We start from the raw sequence: 21,729 nt of genomic DNA, 5'->3' as shown, positions 1-21,729 counted from the left end.
GACACACAATAAGTGTTTCGTTTATCATGTTTATATAAGTATGTTTTTTGATACTTAAAGAAATAAAAAAAAATTGCAAGCCAATGTGAGATTCCAAGTGTCCGGCTATCATTCAATGTTCACGAAAAGACAGCACAAAGAACCCTTGCGCTTGGAATTGTGTATAGCTTCCTTCATACACTAGTATTCCTGCATACTAAGCTATCTTTCTAATGCCTTTAGGCAGTCTCTCTCTATTTGTGAAAAAGTACCTGTCACATCTGATGATCTGATGGCTGTAAAATATTTTGGCACATTTGAAAGCACATATTTGTCGCCTTTCAACATCGCTGCTGTTAATGGAAATAAACCATTCGCCGATGAGGTCCATATGTCTAAATCAAATGAGCTTTCAACAGCTTTTCTTAACAATTGAAATGTATGGACCATTTCGTGTGTTTTCGTTTGTCTGTAAAACACTAGAAAATTAAGATAGTGCAAAAACACGATAGGAGTTCCCATGTGGAAAGCCGTTCTTGCAGGAGCAAGATCTTTATTGAATATAAAGCTACCCTTATTTTCCTTGTTCTTTCTATAATCGACCGATTTAATCATTGAACTTCTTAATCTTTTTAAGAATGACCTACTTGTACTTCGAATTGTGTTTTCCATACGTTTAACCTCCTTAAGTGTAGTATTGTTCCACCAGTCAGATTTTAAATGTACATCAATAGACAAAAACAACTTCTCTGCAATCATCTTTTGATATTCGTGACAAGAGTAGAAAAATGATGCTAGTAAAAGCCAGCCTGAGACAGCGTCAATGTTCACATTCAGCACCAGGTGGCACAAACATTGTATATACCTTAAGTAGTACCTTTTGTTTCTGTTCTCAGGTGAATGTATCTTAACAGAATTGGCTATTAATCTATTGGTGTCTAACAATGTAATAGTGTAAATTTCTTTAATATGTTTTGAAAAGTTCTCTTTCAGTATCCTGTGATCAAAGAATTGTAATGATCGCTTTACTAAGGGTTGGAATGGCTTGTACTCTGGAATACTCATTGTCAGAAATGTTTGATCAAATTCAGAATTTGGCTTTGTTACATCGAACGAAGTTTGTAAAAACGATGCTAACGAAGTAGTCTTTAAAAGGGTTTCGTAGGTATTACCGTTTAGTTTTGCAAGAAAAACTTCATGTTGATGCAAAATTTCGGTTGGATATCTCCCTTCAATCATATTATGTTCGGGTATGAAATAAAAAGTAAAATCACAAAAATACTGAACTTAGAGGAAAATCAATTCGGAAAGTCCATAATCACATGGCAAAACATATTTGGAATGTATTTATACATAATAAAATAATGGAATCTGTGAATGCTGATAATGCTTCTAGTCTTGATATGACTAAATAATGCATGTTACTATATCTGATTTACTAGCTAAACAATACAGTTTACCGCACACTTGGTTTTTAGTAATGCATTATTCGTTCATTAAGAAAAGAAAATTAATGACTTAACCGTTTATTAAGAAAAGACCAGTGGAAAATATTGATGTGTACGCTAAGTCGATTCAGGAAAATGTTTTCATATGTAGTGTTTGGCAATGATAAGTTTTTGTTCTTGAAAAGGGGTTTATAAATCTACCTAAAGTATTTTTCATAACAAAGCAATATGTCTAATTTAGACAAATAATTCTGTTTAGAACTATATAAATAATTGTTATAAATATCAACTTTATTCAAAAAACGTTTCTTCTTTGAATATATACTTAACCCACATAAGGCCTACATTTATTATCGACTGCATGTAGACAAAACATGATTTAAATTACGTAAAACATTCAGTATTATCAATGTGAACTTAATTGTGTTTAGTTTACGTGCAAATTACACTTACACACGACTGAATATAGGGCAATGTGAACATGGCATAACAAGGCCTGAGTGTTATAAGTGTGCCATGTATATGATACGACTTTAAAGAAATGTTATTAAAGACTATGCACAGCAAGAAATCAGGAAATCTATAGAAGTTGCAACTGCCTTAATTGTCAATCAGCGCCGTTATTATAACGAAAGATTCCATATACGTAGAAAAAGAAAATTTTCATCTGTGCCCAGTGTGACAAAGAATGTTATAGAAGTTCCGGATGGATGTAATGAGGAAAATTTGCACAAAATATTTGACCCAATCAGTGTATGGTTAGACAACTTCTCTGCAGTTCAGCAGGAAATTGATTCCAAAAGAGATGTTTCCTTTTCAAATGACCATAAGAGTGAAATAAACTGTTTTGAACAATGTAAAGAAAGCGGATCTAGGGTGAAGGTTTTCTGGGAGAGACATGAACTTGGAACAACAGTTGGTAAAGATGGATGGAATGTCGGTTGGTATTCAGGAAATGTCGTTTCATACAATGCAGAAAGAGATACAATAGACATTGAATATACAAAGGAACAAGGTTCAGTTTACACCATTGAATTCTCATCTAGCATATCTTCTGGAAAGCTGATGTTTGTTTGTTTAGAAAAATGATGCTAGTAAAAGCCAGCCTGAGACAGCATCTATGTTCACATTCAGCACCAAACATTGTCTTTACTTTAAGTAGTACCTTTTGTTTCTGTTCTCTTGTGATTTCGATTGTATCTTAACAGAATTGGCTATTGATCTATTGGTGTCTAATAATGTAATAGTGTAAACTTCTTTAATATATTTTGGAAAGTTCTCTTTCAGTTTCCTTTGGACAAAGAATTGTAATGAACGATTTACTTAGGGTTGGAATGGCGTGTACTCTGGAATACTCATTGTCAGAATTGTTGATCAAATTCAGGAATTTGCTTTGTTACATCGAACGGAGTGTGTAACAACGACGCTAATGGAGTAGTCTTTGAAATGGTTTCGTAGATATCACCGTTTAGTTTTGCAAGAAAAACTTCAAGTTGTTGCAAAATTTAGGTTGGATATCTCCCTTCAATTATATGATGTTCGGGTATAAAATAGTTTGTAATAAATTTATACATAATAAAATAATGACAAATATGGTTTGTACACAGATATACACAGTCATGTATATTGAACTACAGTGTTTTGTTTATATTTTTATATTCAGGATTTTGGATTAAAATCAATCGACCAAAAATTACCTGTATTATTACCAATTTATTTCCACACCTTATACATTATGTATCAGTATTGTTAAAATTTGTGATACAAGAAGAAGGCCATTTGTTGAGCCGAAATATTTTTCAACACGATTTAATAACAACCTTTTCGTTTACTAACACCTTATATCAGTACCGTTGTGCAAATCGTTAGACTGATATATATATATTTATATAAAAATATATATCAAAGACATTCTTAATTAAGGTAGATTCATGGTATACCGTCATCTTGGATTGTACAATCACAGTACAAAATCGGTCTAGTTACTTGCCTAAATCTGCAAATTTGGAGATACATTTGTAATTCAATTGTTAGAATGCTTTTTGAATTTAAAGAAAACTTGTTATTTAATTGTATTATACAAAATATTTTAACAAATATCATTTTTTTTTTGGTTTTAAAGTCATTTTTTTTTCTTCAAATTAGCCATTTAAGGGCAGATAACTCTCTTAGTACAAAATTTATACTGGGCTAATAGGCAATTTTTTTTATTTTTACTTGTAGCAAGAAAACAAGTTCGGTGACACCATGTTTTCTTTAAAACATATTATGAAACCTTTCTTCTCACAATTTATTTCAAAATTCTATCTCATAGAATTTTTTTATGCACACTTATGTGTTTTTTCATGAACAAACTAACCAAATTTCGGCAATATTCAACGACTCATAGCTTGAAAAATAGCACGGTGACCAATACTTTTTATTAAATTTTTGAAAAGAGCATAGTAAAATCTTCATTTTGCCAAATTATAAAAAAAATCTGTCTCAAAAAATACATACTTGTGATCTACCTTAAAACCAAAAATCATATTCGGAATATATTGCGTAGCATGCTTAGGGAATGCACTATAATTAATTTTTCGTTAGGTTAATTGTCTTTCCATGTCAAAAGAAAAAATGTAAAATAATTATGAGATATATATATTTTAGACTCAAGTGAAATTTCTTCATGATAGTATGGTTGCAGTCAGAAAGACTAGATTATTCAAAACATATCCAGTTGGTATAAATACATAAAATATATAGAAAAAAGAGGAAGAAAAAGGAAAGAACGTAGTCTATTTTCTGAATAGGGAAAATTCAAATGAATAAATTTGTTTAAATTACTAATATAAGTACGCTTAATTTATATAACAAAACTGAAATATTTTTAAAATTGTACATTTTTTAGGTTTGTTTTCATATTTTAATACAGTTTAGCACCAGTAAAATTATTTTGTCCCAATTTTACAAATTGACATGCATTACAGCTGTACATTTTATAAAGAATACAGTCATGCAGAGTGTTTGTCCGCAACATTCAGTTATCAAAGATGAGAATATCTACAAAATCTACATCTCATTAGAAGACGTGTAACATAGAGGAATCTGATCATATACTATCATTCGATATAAAATATCAATCTAGCTGATAACAGTATGCTCTTAATTAATATTTTGTTTTAATACAAAATTAATAAAAGTTCTAATATCCAAGGACATAAAAAAGTAAGCCATAGATAAAACAGTTATATTGGAAAAAGAAACGAGGATTCTTTTTGTAATGACCTCTTTAAATATGTATAGTTTATACCTATTGAGCAATGAAATAGGACAACTTGTCTGTTAAATACATTATAAAACTTATATTGAAAACACACATAAACGGTCAGTTACAATTGACAATATCATTTTAGTAAATTAATGTTACTATGGGAAGCTAAAGTTGAGATTCCCAATTATCCTGCTATCAAAATTATGTTTTGAAAGACTATCGGAGAGCACTGTATCAAGACGATGCTACAAATCTTTCAAAAGATTGTCTAGAAAACATATCATCTCCGATATTCACGTAGACTTAAAGTGTCATTTTGCTATAAAACAATTGAAGGTAAAACAAGGTAAAGGGCCCGTGCGTAGGCTAGACTTTTGTCGTTCAATCTTCATTAAATTAGCGGCGAACACGATAACATATAAATATAAATGTCATCAAGAACAATTTATGGAAATATTTGATTTCCAAGTGTACTTAGGACTCAGAGTTTTGTCTCGATATTCAAAATATATATATATGGAAAGACTACAGACGACCGATAAAAATGGCCACGAGACCAATCTCTTCTTGCACTATCTGTAAAAGTGTGCTTACAACTAGGCAAGGTACAATTGCAAATTGTCCATAAAAAGGCATGCAATGTTTGTGTCATTTTGGTCTTTTGTGGATAGTTGTCTCATTGGCAATCATACCACATCTTCTTTTTTATATGTAAAGGAATCATCTTCGATCTGTACGAAGTGTTTCTTTGGTACTAAAAAAAGAGAAAAATCACGGATTTATGGTCAAGGGCATTGACTAAAATTTCCTAATCGATCTTTCAATCGGCAAACCATTTAAATACATTTTGTACCTCTACCTAGTGTTAGCAACACACAATTCCAATGACACTGTAAGCTTAAACGTCTTAAAAGTCTTGAATACTTGTCTTTTACACTTTCAGTTCCGATGTGTTGCCTGTTAAAGGTAAATTCATAATATATATATATCAAATGTTGCTTTACTGTTTACTAATCCACATCAAGCTTCAACTCTTTTTCAAAGGCTGATAATATACCTGTAACATCAAAAGGCTTAATAACGGAAAACATTCTCTTGATTGTTTCAATTTCATAAACACCAATTAATGACTGCGCATGTGACAAAAAATGATAATTCAAAAAAATGGAAATTCCATCTAACCGCGCGGATCTTTCAACAGCTTCTTGTAACAACAGCAACGCACAGTTCATTTCTTTTGTATTGTTTAGTTGGTGAAAATATAAGAATGTGAGGTAGCGTACAAATACTGTTGGAGTTCCTATACCAAAGTCATCTCCGGAAAGAGACAGATCTTCGTGAAATATAAAACTGTCGTAATTTTGACCATCTCTTTCAACAACAAAAGATCTGACCAATGAATGTCTTAACCTTTTGAGGAATTGTCTACTTGGAACTAACAATTTTTCAAATGTAATTTGCTTTATTGCAGATAAATCCGCCCAGTGAGACACTGTATATAAATCACTAGATAAAATTTCTTCTGAAATTTGAAGTATAGCATTCATCTTTTGGTATTCCTGACAAGTGTAAAAAAATGCTGCAAGTAGCAACCAACCTGACACGGCGTCGCTGTTTAAATTCAACAGTAGATGGGATAAACATTGTTTATATTGAGAGTAATAATGCTTATTACTGCTTTTTTGAGAATCAACTGAACGAATATCTATAGAAGTTGCTATATTTTTACACAAGTCTAGTAATGCAATTGCATAGATGTTTTTCAAAAAAGTTGGACAATACGCATTTCGAATTCTGTAAACAAAGAAACTTAATGATCTAAATGCTCTGTCTGCCATCCATTCTGAATAGTCCGGTATATTCATAGTAATCATGGTTTTATCGAATTCTGAAATGAGATGTAAAGGTTTTGAAATATAAAACGTGGAATTCCGTAATTCAGAAAATAAATCCAATGACAACAGTACTTTCCACGTATTTTCTATTAGAGATTTTTCTATAAAAATTTCAAGTTGTTTTCCAACTTTTTTTGAAAATCTTCCTTCAATCATATTATGTTCAGGAATGAAATAATTTGGAATATAATTACATGCAATAAAATAATGAAGTCGCTGTAGGCATGACCAAAAACAACGCAATAAGTTTTCAGGTGCCCAATATGAGTGGTCGTCTTCTTCTAAGACCCAGAAAAGAACCGTTTTCATGTAATATGAACATAAAAGTTTGTTAAAGATATTTACTTCGTTTATGATCTCTTTTAGAACAATCTTTAACAAGGCATAGCACAGCAGCTGACTGTGGTTGAATGAGTGAACTAACATTTTTTCAGTTAGAGAAAATGAAAACCTCCATTCAGAGTTGTTTTCTTCCGTAGAAGGAGATTTACTTCCTACAGGTACTAATAACACTCCTTCGTGTATTGCCTCTGATATCAAATTTGACGGAGGCCATTTGTCGAATCTATTTCTGTGTAACCAACATTTTGCAATATAAGGCCATTCACGACAAGGAAGGCATCGGACATAATCAAGATCCGTCATTCCTTTGAGTGCAGTAGATATTGCTGGGCCCTGAATTTTAAACGGTGTTTTAACATCAATTTTCAGTTTTTCATTAATAAAAGGTAATGAGAAATCTTCTTTAATCGCTTGAAAACTCGTTTGTTTAAAAAAATCATTTTTCAAAAGTTTTCCATGAACTGTCTGCGTGACGTTAATGTCGTTTATAAGATCACTATCATCAGAAACTTTAACTATGGCAAAACCTGGCAAAGCATTATCCGTGTCTAGAATCAGATGCTTTTCTTTTGTATTTCCAAGCTTGTCGTCAACCATATAAACACACGATCGCAACATCAAATCTAGGTCACTACCTGGAAGATCAAGACCCTCTGCTTTGCTACCGCTACTGATTATTCTATCGTTTCCCTCGTCCAAGATGTCATCAAAGCATTTATAAAAGTATCTTCTATATTTGACCACTTTTTCAGATCCAACAACAACATCAGAAAGGTAATGATATAATTTTACAGACAAGAATGGAAGGTCATTATGGTTATCCATTACTAGATAAAAGCTGTTATCTTAAAACTGCATGCTGAAAAAAAACATAAACTATTATATTTAGGAATACCTTTTAGATTGTAGGTTAAAGTGTTCACAGTAAAAGTTATACACCCTATACCATGTATGCATGCATATAAAAAAGCTAAAAACTGGTTAGATATTTTGTTTTCAGTAAACAAGTTTTTTTTTCGTTTTTTTTTATGTTTGTTTTTATTTTATATTTTGATAAAAAAACAAAACATTGGTTACACTTAATATCATTTTGAAATTTAACTTAACGCCAAAAGTTGAAAGAAAACAACAGTTAGAGTCATGGAGGAATATATATAATTCGTCAACACATCAGACCAACAATGTTAGTTCATGGAATGTGGTAGATAAGAGAATATCACATTTTGAAAATAATTTAGAAGTAAAAAATACAGTACATAAAACTCCTATTTCCAGAATAAGAAATAAACTTTAAATACTTTCAAAGCGGTTTTTGTTTGCACCGGCCGACAAAGCAGCCAACAATGTGGTTGAGGTATGACGTAAATACTACACGGACGTTCTTAAGAATGAAATTTTAAATTCATCTACATTTAAGTCCATCAGCTTCACAGAGAGTCATATAGTAAACAAGCATATCACAACCACATCAAAGCTTAAGGCTTCTTCTGAACATTTGAAGGTCCCTACTATGTATTGGCTACCTAAACTACGCAAAAAAAACATTTAAATATCGTTTCATCTCGGCCTCTAGTAAGTGTTCTACAACTAATCTGTCAGTGCTCTTAACTAGTTAATTACTTACTATTAAAGAGCTTATCATAAATTATTGTAATAAAATATATGAACATAGTGGTATAAACCATTTTTGGAGTGTAAAACATTCTTTGGATGTTTTAGATAAATTGCGGGCTTTTGATGGTCCTTATGATTCTGTTAATAGTTTTGATTTTTCTACTCTTTACATTACACTTCCACACTATCTTATTAAACAAAAGTTTTCCTATTTAATTACATGATCGTTTGGTAAAGCTGAATGTAGATATATTTGCTGCAACTCATTTAAAGCCTTCTTCTCTAATGAGAAAGGTAAATATGCTAGATATACTTACTGGAGGTGTGATGAGATGATAGAGGCTGATAATTTTCTCCTTGATAATATTTACATACGTTTCGGCAACAAAGTTTATCGACAGGTTGTAGGTATCCCCATGGGCACTAATTGTGCTCCTTTAATAGCAGTCTTGCTTTTGTACTGTTACGAATCACAGTTTATGACTAAACTCAGTAAAGACCCGTCGAAATTGCATTTAATTGATAAATTCAACAACACTTACCGTTATCTTGATGATATTTTTTCGTTAAATAATCAAGAATTTTCTCAATATACTGCTGAAATTTACCCCAAGGAACTTACTTTAAATAAATCAAATGTATTCGGTAATGACTGTCCTTTCCTGGATTTAGATATTTCGGTTTTAAACGGGAAACTACACACTAAAATGTACGACAAAAGAGACGATTTTTCGTCCCCTATTGTTAATTTTCCATTTTTAGATGGTGATGTTCCTTTGGCACCATCTTACGGTGTTTATATTTCACAACTTGTTCGCTATGCCCGTGTCTGTTGTGACATTTTTGATTTTAACGAACGCAACCTATGTATTACTGGTAAATTATTTAACCAGGGATATCGTTACCATAAATTACTTAAAACCTTTACTAAATTTTTCCATAGATATAAAGATTTGGTTTTAAAGTTTGGTTGTCCCTGAATAAAACTTATTTCAAATGGGATAGCACATCCTCATTTTTACGGAAATGTTGTTAACCGTGCCCGGAAATTTAGAAATGATCCATGTAAACTTGTTGATCCTTTAAAAAAACTTATTCTTAAAGGTTACCTATTCAACACTGTGATAAGATCATTGAATATTGTTTTTATTGGTATAAATATTGACTTTGTTATAAGAAGATTAAAAGCTAACTAAATATAACTAGTATGTTGTACAGCTACTAAACCATTCAACGTTCCCTCTTACACGGAACGAACACGGAACGAACACGCGAATGGAATGAAATGAGAACGAACGAGTTAAATCAGTCAGAATCGTGTATCTCCACTCATTTCGTTTATTAAAGTCAACTAGTGTTTTTCCGCTCAAAGTCGTGTGTGAACGAAACGAACGAAACGATCAATATATTCCGTGTAAACAAACATTGTTTCGTTCAGAAACGGTAATATTTCACCTGATTGGTTGTTTGGCGATTATGGTAGTTTTCAAATTTCCAAATGAAACGAATAATTATACCAAAGTTAATCGGTATAGTGTACGTACTACTCATTGTTTATTTATGAATAGAATTCATTACATTACTTCGATATTGCATTTAAAATAAAAATGATAGCTCTGAAATGAGTAGATAAATAGTAAAATAAAAAAAATATTTAAACTATGAAAGGCAAACAAGATCAATTTAAATATCAAAATACCTTCTCTTCTTAAAAAAATAGGATGGAAACATTCTTTATTTTATTATTCATATTTATTATTAAAGTTGTCATTTTTTCTACTTATTTTCATATAAGTTAGTGAGATGTACATCGTAAAAGACGTGCAAATTTAAGGAGTACATGTATCTCAGAAACATAATTTAGTGGCAGTCGCTATCCCTGGTTAAAATAAATAGAATATATTATATTATGCTTTCAAAACATGTGTGTGTGTCAATCTTTTTCGTTATCCACGTCAAACTATTTGCATAGTTTTCTTTATTAAAGAAATGAACGACCCTATTCGTGTTTGTAAATTATTTTAAAACTAACGCCCATTAAGTTTTTCCTAAAAATAGATAAAAAATATTCTTATTTCGTTTCACGGAGGGAAAACATTTTTTTTTGATGACTTTAGTGTAATCGTTCCCGTCTTTTACATTAGCGTATGATCCGTATATTTAACCTTTTTCAAAATAACCTAGTACTTCCAAAGTCAGTCAATTTATCTGTAAGTGAACGCATAGTCCGCTATCATATGCATGTACAGTGTATTTGTTTTTATTTTTTATTCAAGTGCAAACACTAGCTAGTAATGATTGTTTGTTCGTTTCTTGAAGTCCAGTGGCACATATATCATGAATGTTCAGGACGAATTACGCTCTCAAATATACTTACATAATGTAGCAAGAATATTCAGTGAAGAAAATAATCATTTATTATATTGTGTTTTCTGTTTACCTAAATGACTCAAAACAATTAAACGGTTGATTTAATTAGAAAATATATCTAACGCACATAAAAAAAGACGTTTATAAAATACAGAAAATTAACTAGAAATAAGAGAAGGGAATCATTCTAAAAGTTATTGAAAAAGAAATAGAACTGCCTTGAATATCTAAATATATATATATATAATTATATATGCAAATATTGGAAATGTCTTGAAAAGTAGAATAAAGACCAAATATTAAAAACAATATATTGTTAAGAAATATTTAAAACATATTTGTTTTTATGTTAAATGTGAGTAAGTTTTTGAACTTTTACATTTATAATATCAATCTTTATTTTTGCCCCTTTTTTTTGCGTTCTTCGAAGATTGCAAATACAAAGCTTTGATCGGAATCTCGCTAATTGATAACAGTTTCCAGAATAACTTCATACATGTAACACCTTTTTATTACTCGTCCATATAATTTACATGTTGATTTTTAGCATCCGTCTATCACACCTTCACTCTTTGAAGTTTCACATCTGGGTTGAAAAATAACAAGTCGTTATCTATTTCACAAACGGGAACTTTTCTGTTGTTTGAACAGTCAAAATAAAATCGTGATAATGTAACAGTTTAATCACGTTTATCATCGATGATTTACGATTTTGTTTAGTAATAAATCAGAAAATTGCTAATTTTTTGTACACTTGTTTCAGATAGATTTAATCGTTGGCAAAATTGTTATAGCAAACTTATTAATTGCCTAAATTTTAATATGTTTATTTATAATTTTCGGATTAAGCTTGATGTCCAAGGTCAATGAACTAGTACATATTTTTGTTTAGAGGCAAACTTAAGAACGTCTCCGGGTGAGGGATTTTCTCTATGTGCTGAAGACCCATTGGTGGCTTTCGGCTGTTTTCGACTCTTTAGTCGGGTTGTTGTCTCTTTGACACATTCCTCATTTCCATTCTCAATTTTACGTTATGTTAAGTTGGAAATCCAGGACAATTCAAGGATGGTCTTATTAAATACAAGTATCTATGATGAAATTAGAAAATATTCATAGGCGGATCCAGCATTTTTTTAAAAGTGGGTTCCAACTCAGGATAAATTGAAATTCCAATCATATTACCACATTCAAAGGCATTGATCGTTAAAAAAAAAGTTGGTCCTAACCCCGTAACCCCTACTAAATAAAAATTGAACGACACCGTTATACTTACGACACACCGGTACTTATTCAAAATTGATATTAAAACATAAAACTTCGAAAAAATACTTATAATAGCAACAAATTAGCATATATTCTTTTTATTTTATAATGTATGATAGCTTTGTGAATTGATTTTTAGCTTATTTTGTTACGTTTTCTGAACGTACAGTGGCAAGTATTTCACTTATATTCCGGACGAAAAAATAGTTATAACGAAAAAATACAATACTAAAATGTGTTCATCAAAATAGAATAAGAATTTTGACAGCTACGGAACAATAAAGAAATATTTTGAGAGCATACATTTTGAGAGAATAATATTCGCCTACGATAAAAAAAAAAATCCTTTACTGTAACGTAGTATATACAGAAGGACAAAATACATTGAAAGATGGTACACTCCTGCATCCTTATATTCTTGCATTACTATACAATGTTGTAACTTTTAAAGGATTAAATTAAAAGCAGGAGGTATCGTGTTTTTTTTTTTTTTTTTTTTTTTTTTGGCATAAACAAATATTGCAGTGTGTTTCGTTTAGCTCCCCTCGGTGAAATTATAATATTTGCACGCCCTCACCTAGATCTAGATCTGAAATTAGTTGTTATGTTAAAATAAACAATAATTTACCTTAAGCGATCATGTATTATTGTTGACCATTCGAGATTCTTTTTTTTTCAACCCGTCTTCAGCTGAATTTGTGATTTTAATATTACTATGCGGGACGCAAGGGATTCCAAATCGAAAATAAATGCAAAAAAATGTGAAGTTTTGTGTCTTTCAAAACACGAACAAAATACAGAATTAAACGCAGGATAAAGACAATAACTGTTTAGTGTCATTAAATGTTAAGCTGTATTTGTACTCGGCTTGAAACAGGAGTATTAGCTCGATAAAGCTCTTATTCACGGCCGACACTCGGCTAACCGAGAGATTGGTCGGTTAATCTATATTGAGTATGCGGCTATATGGGAGATTGGTCTGTTAATCGGGTTGGTTATACGTCTGTTAAGAGTAAAACGCACAATTTAATGTTAAACTGTATCAAATATACAGATTTTTGGCATATTATAAGAACCAAATCAAAAAAAGAAAAGTGTCTGACAAAATGATATCTATCATAGAACATTTTCCATTTGTAAAAACATTTCATAGTCTACGCAGTTTTCAGTAAAATTAAAAGGCGTCGCGCAAGTATGTAGTATTTATGCTTATACGCATAGGAATTTTTTAATAAAAGTCGAAACAAACAATTTTAGATATCATTTAAAGGACACAAAATAGTACTTTGGGTCTAAAAAATAAATTTGCATGGGTGAATATTTCATAATTGTAATATAACGTGAATATTACCACGTTTTAATGAAAATTATGGGAATAAAGTCTGTTAATGGGTTGGACAATTGAAATTATGTCAGTTAAGATTTATTTAGCCACAGTTATTTTTGCTACCTTTATATTTTCCCATAGAAAAAGTTAAGAATGAGATGTTCCTAAGTAATAAAAAAAAAATGATAATACGGTGCAACAGTATCCTACGGAAGCGAATTAGCGCCACACATTTTTTTTTTGTTATTTTTCTTCCTATATTTGCGTTATAACGCAAACCTCAAATATCTTGAATGCAATTGTTCATTAAGTTTTGTAAAAAAATGTCCGTCTGTCATTCATTTCGGTTGTGATTTACTAGTAAGAGCATTTTTATTTTGACTTTCTTTGCATTTTATTGAAGGGTGTCACTTCAATATAGCGTGATATAAATTGGCCGCTGGAATATGCATGAATTTATTATTAATGTTTTCAATCAGCCTCAATTTTTGTGTCTGTTCAAAGTAGTACGTTCTCAAATCCGACTGAAAGTGTCTTTCTAATACAACACAGGGTACCGGTAAAATAAATATAAACTGTACATCTGTCCAGTGCATATAACGTGTTGTCATTCTCATATGCACATGATATTTGTCACTGGACGAAAAACCCTAATTCGTAAGCATCCTCCAATTGGTTCTTTATTTCTATTACTTAATCGTATGTTGTTTACAAAAAAAAGTAAAATCACAAAAATACTGAACTTAGAATCAATTCGGAAAGTCCATAATCACATGGCAAAATCAAATAACAAAACGTATCAAAAACGAATGGACAAGAACTGTCATATTCCTGATTTGGTACAGGTATTTTTTAGCATCCCAATATATTTTACTTACTGATGTTAAGTTACATTACGACGTTTATCTCTGATTTATATACTGGTTACCAATGTAGATGACAAGTTGGTGTCATGCATGACAATTAAACAGAATCCACATGACATATGCGACCATTCTTGGATGAAATTAACATTACTTTAATATTACACTTTTTGAAACCGTTTTTATCAATTTTCTATTTCCATTGTTTAAATTGTTCATTGTTCACAGTGGCAGATCCAGCCATTTTAAAAGGGGGGGGGGGGTTCCCAACCCAGAGTAAAAAGGGGGGTTCCAACTATATGCTCCCATTCAAATGCATTGATCGGCAAAAAAAAAGGAGGGTTACAACCCCCGGACCCCCCCCCCCCTTGGATCCGCCACTGGTTCATGTGTTGTTTCCGTATATTTTATGTTTCATTGCTCATGTGTTGTTTCCGTATATTTTATGTTTCATTGCTCGTGTGTTGTTTCCGTATATTTTAGCCGCTCGTCTTGAGCCTACCCATTTGATACGATAACACCCCATATAGCAATAAAATTATACTTTTATTGCCATTCATAACTCTTAACAGACCAATTAACAGACCGGGTTTTATACATCCGACCCATTAACAGACCAGGTTTTAATTAAAAATTGATTTATGTCACCAAAATACAGATTTTCGTGAAGATTTTTCACACAATGATTTCAGTATGGTTAACAAACATAATGCCTGTCTTTTTTCGATGTTTAAAATATTGCATGCACGTAAATTCAACCAACGTGTCATTTTGTGTACAGTTTGTGTGTGTAAAATGTGTATAAATTTATTGATGAGTAACCCGCCTTTTCATTTTATAGATCGTACATTGAAGCTAGAAAAATAATAATTACACCACTGGATTCAGTACATTGAATTGTTTTGTTAGACATGAATATTTTTTATGATAAACATATATTTAAAAAGTTATACAGTGAAACATGCTGAACTTTCAATGATTTTCTCGATAACACCTGATTAACAGACTTTAGCCAACCCGATTAACAGACCAACCGCCGATATAGCCGCATACTCAATATAGATTAACCGACCAAACTCTCGGTTAGCCGAGTGTCGGCCGTGTTATTACACCGGTGTCTTAGCCTCGTACACATACAGCTGATATTTAAAGACACTAAACAGTTATTGTCTATATGTTTCCTATGTTTTAAGAATTTATGCATACGGGTTAATAATTTTATTCTCCTCAAAAACATTTTTGTAAAAAAAAATCAATGGTGTGCATTTTAACCAAAAACTGAATAATTCGCGTCTGAAACAGAAATTAAAACAAAGCTATCAAATCAAATTGGTATTATGGGTAATATAAGAACACAACGGGTGCCACATGTGGAACAGGATTTGCTTTCCCTTCCGGAACACTTGAGATCACCCAAGATTTTGGTGGGGTTTGTGTTGCTCAGTCCTTGTTTCCTATGTTGTGTTCAGTGAACTATTTTTTGTCTGTCTATCTATTTCTTTTTTATCCATGGCGATGTCAGTTTATTTTCGATTTGTGAGTTTGAATGTCCCTCTGATATCTGCCATCTTTTGCCCCTCTTTTTAAGCGCAATATTTCCACGATGAATAAATTGGGGTTCTAATGATGTACTGGTTGGTTGTTGTTTTTTGTTTGTTCTTTTTTCGGGGGGGGGGGGAGGGTACATGTATATATCTTATATACAGTATAGTGATTACTAAAAAGCTGTATGTTTAGTACGGCAATGGACATTTGAGCGCATTGACAGGACATTTGAGCGAAAAAAAAAAGGACGTTTGAGCGCCAAAGTATAGGACATTTGAGCGCCTAAATCATGTACTGTTTAAGTAAGTTCCTCACGTGCATGCAATAACTTAACAAAGGTTAAGGCACTTTTATTCTAAAAATGATCCTAGTAAGATCATTTTCACATTTAACGGCGCATATCTAATATAAAAATCCGAGCTATTAAATCACGCGATAATTCCCGAAAGTTCACTTAATTGTTGAGGATTACGATTGATAAGCAGTGACCATGCAGACATGGACACACACTCTCCAGATTAAGTGTTTAAGTTTTCATGAACAAGCAATATGATAATCATTTAAATAAAAGAAATAAAATTATATTGACAAGACAACGTTATTTACAATGACACATTAAACGATTTTAAAACGGACTACGGCTGTGTTTTAGGTTGCAGTAACTTATTTACGATCTCAAATGCTCCTGGCTTTAATTGTACCATTACAGCTAATTTCCTAATGTTTGTAGAGTAAAACTTCAGTTGGCTTGCTTGCTTTGTTTGTATTAACGTTAGTTTAAGCACTATTATAAAGATCGACTTCTGCAAACAATATAGACAGGCATGCATTATTAAAACAAGTATATGTTATATTAAAATTTGATTGACAGTTATCCCAATTCCAATTGTCAATATACAAACAAAGCAATCAAACTTACCAAAGTCTTACCCTGCATGAATAAAGAAATTATCTGTAATTGTCCCGAAGAAGTACTTGTATTCACGCTTATGTTGTCCACTTTACGGGAAGAATAAATCAGATTCTCAATTCGTTTACATAATATAATACTATTAAGTCATAAATTAAGAAGTCAATTAACACCTAAGGCATGTGGAATACTCAGCGTTTTACTTTTTACTTGTACAATCTTACTATCCATGCAGATGCAAATTTATACCCTTTTCTACTTACAGTTACTGTAACTAGGCGACCATTTGATTAGTTAATAGATAATGAACTATGAATAATGGATGTACTTCAGCGTGTTTCAATTCTTGTACACAACTATTTCCTGCATTTTGTGTTGTCGATAATTCCCTTTCATCAATCAGGCCTTGGACCGAATAATTTATTAGTTCCTACTAGTATATTATATTATAATTAAAAGTTCGGTTATATGATACTAAACCTAACTGAAGGCACGGTATCCCTTCGCATATAAGAAAAAAATATTTAAGAAAAACTGCGAATTGATACAGGAACAGAACTGAAGTTAAATGTATCTCTGGTGTTTAGGTAGTTTTTTCTTTTTAACAAAATATTTCTGTTTTCGCAAAAAATGAAATTGACACTCATCGATGTAGTGCAGTAAGCAAAAGAAAGCAATCGACAGATTGATGCTTTCTTTAACCATTTCATTCATAAACACAACTGTTATAAAGTCTTTACAGCAACAGGATTACTTATTTCCTGGTTTGAATTGTTTTATTTCGGAACCTTCTTAGAGCGTACTATTGGTATGGATTTTCTATAGGTTACTTATGGTTGCTTTCATCTGTCATCTACTCTGGTTAATAGTTGTCTAGTTTGCAATCATACCAACTATTTTTTTATTTTAAATTTATGTTATTCTCTGTATAAACAATCAAGCTATTCATTCTGGGTATATAAAATTAACGAATATTAATTATATGTCACTTTGATGTACCCCTGTAATTATCGCGGGATTGAAACTCAAACGTGCATATGATTTTGAGACGGTGACCTTTAATAATTCACATCTATACAAACTGGACCCCTGTTGTGTTCACCTCGAAGTGCAAAGCTACATGTATAGATGGAACGGCGGACCAGTTTAACATCTATAAGTCATTTTGTCTGTGGTGGATATTTATTTCTTGTGAAACATAGCTTTTTATTCGTTTTCTCGTCCTTGATAAGCTATAACTATTTGTTATCATAAGTTCCGAACACTGACCAGTCGATAAAATGCAACTGTACTATTAGTCTAAGGTTTTACACAAATTTGCGACGAAGCATATTGTATAATATTCATTGAATATTCTTTTCTTAGTATAATTGAGATTTTTTTTTACCCCGGTTTAATGTTAATATTTCTTATAAAATTTGATACATATGAATTAACTTTAACTACATTTTTGGGACTTTGCACTTTACACTAAATATGACTTTTTGTCCTTACTGACAATAAAGTACAATTTTGTAGATGATTTGTTGTAAAATTTTACATTACTTTAAGTCATGAGTACAATTGATAAGGAAAGGAAAATTCTATGTCGTGCATAAATGGAATAGAACACGGAAAAAAATATTCTTTATACAACATGTATATATCTGGAAAAATTTGATTCAATATTTGAAGGTACTTTTTTATTGCAAATTTTAAGACAACGCTGAAATATCTACACTATATTATTTATGGTTTTCTAAACGGCAACGTTTAGGGCTGAATATTAATTTCTAGTTTATGGAAATTTGTAAAAAGATCACAAGTTTTTAGAAATATCATCATTATCTATAATTTACCCCCCCCCCCCAAAAAAAAAAGCCATTGATGATGATGATGATGATGATGGAAGTTTTCAAAGATTGTGACTGGCTATACAGCCCTTAGATATAATATAGGAAGATGTGGTGTGAGTTCCAATGAGACAACTCTCCATCCAAATAACAATTTAAAAAAAGTAAACCATTATAGGTCAAAGGACGGCCTTCAACACGGAGCCTTGGTTCACACCGAACAACAAGCTATAAAGGGCCTCAAAATTACTAGTGTCAAACTTACATACATGCATCTATAAGTATGCTTAATATGCTTATTCAAATTAATTTTAAACGTCAAAGTACGTGACTGTTTTTATTAACGGTTTCACTAACTGAAAAAGCAACTGTCAATGAATAAATCGACAACTTGTAATGGTTTTGGTTTTTTTTTTGCACAACACATATATAAAAAAAAAGAAGATGTGGTATGATTACAATGCGATAACTCTCCACAAGAGATCAAATGACACAGAAATTTTAACAAATTTATATATAAAGGTCACCGTACGGCCTTCGACTGTGAGAAAAGCCCATACCGCATTGTCAGCTCCCTGTGATTATTTTCTTGCAATTTATATTCTTGTGGCTTTTTTTCCGGTGACTTTATTTTCTAGGGACTTTGTGACCTTTTTCCCGGGACTTTTTTCCTGTGACTTTTTTTTTCGTTTATCATTCTCTTAATAGGTATCACGTTATAACTACACTGTTATTGTCAGATTAGCTGAAAGCGTAAACATTTCAAATAAAGGAAATAAAAATACTGAATTATATTTCTGAACAAATTTTAAACACCAAAAAAAATCAAGATCAATGTAAATATATAAATATCTTTACTAGTATTAGTCTCATTTGCTCAAAATAACAAAAATAAAAGTTCCATTCAATGATTGGCAGTAGAATAATTATCTGTTAAACAACTAAGCTAGGTGTGAAATGTCTCGCAAGTTTTCAAAAGATGTCCTGCAGAGTACGCCCGCTGGTTATTTGGATTGATTAAAAAATGTATGAAATCCTCGAAAACGTTGTCACCACTTTAATTAATACACATCTGTTGCAATAAAATGTCTTTTTAGCTTTACAGAAATATGTCATTGTCAATAGTCCACTAAACTTAAACACAAGGCTGCAAGTTCATGTTTCATATGCATGATATTTCATTGTATTTATGATATGCAAATAAAAAAAAATATTTTCCTATAATACTTAAGATTACAGTAGCTGTATTAAAAAAATATAAATCTAGCTTGTTAAATCAAATTAAATGAAACACAGACTTACTGAAATATTGTCCCTATGTTTTAAGCAATCGTAGATACATTTTATTCAGCATTTACTTTTAATCATTTAAAATAGAAAGAAGACTATTTACAAACTACCGTACTACAATTTTCTACATTCGTTTTATTGTAAATTAATTACATGTAGATATTTGCAACTCGGTATATCCAGTAAGCCATGTGCAGAGTACACTTTAATATAGGGATATTTTTAAACATCCTTTTTACAAAAAAATAAATAATGAACCTGTGAATACATTTAATCTCAGCATGAAAGTAAAATATAATATTTCCATGTCTCAACAAGTTTTTAATGACTATACTGAGAACAAAAAAGTTTTAACAAAATTTTACATCATTTAATTAAAAAAGACGGTCTATTCAGACCTGAGCCAGTGACCATCATGTGGTGATTGTCGTATTTTATTTTAATAAAGAAAAATACATGTGATGATGTGATTAAAAATTACGAAATTTATCTGTGAAACGAACCCAATTACCTTTCGTTTTAGAATGATATATAATCGTTCACACACGCTGTAAACGTTCTAAAACGAAATGATTAGCTTCACAATTTACCGAACAACACGCTTGTTATAATGCTATGTCGTGTATAAACGGAATGGAACACGGAATGGAACACGGAATGGAATGAACGAAATGAATGGAATGAATGACACGTAAACGGAATGAACTAAACACGCAAACGGAACGAAGGAAAAACGGAGCGAAAACGGAAAAACGGGAAACTTGAGTAGTTCAGTAGCTGTATACATATACATTTTCATAGATCTACAATCTGTCGATACCTGTAAATTGGCATTGCACAAGGTCATGTTTTTCTCTGGCTGTTTATGACGTCTTATACTAAATCCATTGTATGTTGGATGTGTACAGATTGATTGCTTTGTCTTAAGGACATGATTTTTTTATTAGTGGTTAATGGCTTTGAACTAGCTGTCAGATAACTGCGAGTACTCTCAGATCTGTTCATTGTGTCTTTTTGTGTCGGGATGTATAAGTACCCGGCCACGTCCACTTTTATTTTTTGTCTATCTGATGAGTTCAGTCTTTTTCCACTGATTTTTTTAGTTCGTTCTTATGTTGTACTGTTATACCATTGTCCCAGGTTAGGGGGAGGGTTGGGATCCCGCTAACATGTTTAACCCCGCCACATTATTTATGTATGTGCCTGTCCCGAGTCAGGAACCTATAATTCAGTGGTTGTTGTTTGTTTATGTGTTACATATTTGATTTTCGTTCATTTTTTTAACATAAATAAGGCCGTTAGTTTCTCCCTTGACTTGTTTTACATTGTCTTATCGGGGCCTTTTATAGCTGACTATCAGCGGTATGGGCTTTGCTCATTGTTGAAGGCCGTACGGTGACCTATAATTGTTAATGTTGTGTCATTTTGGTCTTTTGTGGATAGTTGTCTCATTGGCAATCATACCACATCTTCTACTGTGAAAGTACTTTAATTCGTGGGTATCAATTTTCGTGGTTTGAGCAATATTTACATGTTCGTGGGTTTTTAAATTCGTTGATTTTAGTTTTCTAAAAAAAAATAAAAATAAAAATCCTTTAGAAACGAAAGTTACAAATAGTCTGAATTGAAGGAAATTGCAAAGTAAACATTGATCCTGTAAATCATAGTGACAACACTAATTAACCCAAAATAAAGTGATCAACAGATTAAGGACCATCAAAGGTGTTAATTAGGCCATACAAATGTCACCTAAAGAAATCAGTATTATAAACAAATGCTGTAAGCGTTACTATAATTG

At 31.6% G+C, this 21,729-nt stretch overlaps 1 long non-coding RNA gene across 1 annotated transcript in view; it reads right to left on the bottom strand.

Annotated features, from left to right (window-relative positions):
* Positions 1–2,625: 2,625 nt before the first annotated feature.
* The window catches only part of LOC143058902 (uncharacterized), a 44,557-nt gene continuing 25,453 nt past the window's right edge, over positions 2,626–21,729 (bottom strand). The window contains exon 5 of the long non-coding RNA XR_012973281.1: positions 2,626–7,776. This is a non-coding gene — a long non-coding RNA (uncharacterized LOC143058902). The remainder of the gene's footprint in view (positions 7,777–21,729) is intronic.

This window comes from Mytilus galloprovincialis, chromosome 14 (genome assembly GCF_965363235.1).
Source record: "Mytilus galloprovincialis chromosome 14, xbMytGall1.hap1.1, whole genome shotgun sequence".
NCBI lineage: Eukaryota > Metazoa > Mollusca > Bivalvia > Mytilida > Mytilidae > Mytilus > Mytilus galloprovincialis.
This window is presented reverse-complemented; position numbering and strand designations above follow the sequence as displayed.